Here is a 1,410-nt window from a genome sequence, read left to right as displayed (position 1 = left end):
CCAAAGCTCTCCCACAGCTCTGCCAAAGTTCCCAGAGTTCCGCTGCTCGACTCTGGGCTCTTGCCTTTTCAAGGATTCCACGGGGAGGCTTGGTGGACGACCCCTGATCGACCCCATTGGCTGAATCGAATTCACCTGGCCTAGGTGGGCCAATTCAGGTCCACGCCCACCCCTGCCTATCGGAGGGAACCCTGAGCCTCTGGGCACGTGCAGTGCGCCTCTCCTTTGTTCCCCTAGCTTGGCCTTCTGGGCACACGCTAATGGACATTCCCAGCTCTAGCTAACCTACCAACATTTTCAGTGGAAAATCGTGCGGTTTACTCTGCTGGGCACCGTAAACTCAAGAGGGATGGCCTCGTAGTCAGTGTCATAACAGGACATTCTTGAAGTACAGTGCCGTCTGTGAGAGGGTTCTGTCTCTCTGCCTCAAGGAAATCCAATCGAGGCAACTATTATTCAAATCTATGCACCAAAGCCAACCGTGAAGAAACGAAGACTTCTACCAGCTTCTTCAGTCTGACCCGGATCAAACTTGACTGGTGATCGGAATGCCGTAGCTGAAAACAAAGAGGAAGAAACCGTAGTTGGAAAATAGAATTTGGGTGATAGAAAATAAGCTGGGAGTCACATGACACTCTTTTGCAAGACTCACAACTTATGTAAAGCAAATGCCTGTTTTCTTTTTCTTTCTTTTCTTTCACTCGGCGTTTTGTTTGCTTCCATGCGTTACATCCCTAGAAAAAGCAGCCCAGGATTGTCCCTCCCGTGTGTTTTCGCCTGGCGTCCTCATGGTCCACGATGCTGGCAGCGGCCGGCAGCATGGTGAAGCCAAACGTGGGAAGGGAGCAGGTTGTTCAGCCTCGTCTCTGGATCTTTGAGCTGCACGTCAGATCCAGGGCTGATCGTCCCACACTGGTTTAATCTGCCCGTGATGTTCGCTACAATTTTCCCAGCTCTGTGATCCTCGATAATTTCAAATTCACCGATGTCGCCGGGCCTCATCATCACAGTGAGAAACAAGACAATGACTTTGGAGCATGGCCTGATAAGAACCCGGCGCTTGCCTCTCTGCTCAGCATTATTGATGCTCTTGAGAGCGTTGGCCAGGACGCTCGTGCACCATGACACGGAAAGACGGCGGAAAGAAACGCAAATGCTGTTGCTCAACAACAGAAAAGACTTCTCCAGACAGAATACACAGAAATCAAGTGGAAGACGGCTGGGAGGAGACAATGGGGAAGCTCAAGATCAGCAGCTAAAAGCAGCCTGGGGCTGACTATAGAACAGACCATCAATTCCTGATCTGTGAGTTCCGGTTAAAGCTGAAGGAGATTAACACAACTCCATGCAAACCAACCTGTGACCTTGAGCCTAGGCCACCTGAATTTCAAGAACATCTCAATGGATAGA

At 50.4% G+C, this 1,410-nt stretch overlaps 1 pseudogene; it reads right to left on the bottom strand.

The window, feature by feature from the left end:
• Nucleotides 1-734: 734 nt before the first annotated feature.
• LOC123522692 overlaps nt 735-1,410 on the bottom strand; it is a 2,332-nt pseudogene continuing 1,656 nt past the window's right edge.

The sequence above is a fragment of the Echinops telfairi genome, unplaced genomic scaffold (genome assembly GCF_000313985.2).
Source record: "Echinops telfairi isolate 266 unplaced genomic scaffold, ASM31398v2 ScPeMD7_7457;HRSCAF=8495, whole genome shotgun sequence".
Classification (NCBI taxonomy): Eukaryota; Metazoa; Chordata; class Mammalia; order Afrosoricida; family Tenrecidae; genus Echinops; species Echinops telfairi.
The sequence above is the reverse complement of the archived record's forward strand: the minus strand, read 5'-3'. Positions and strand labels throughout refer to the sequence as shown.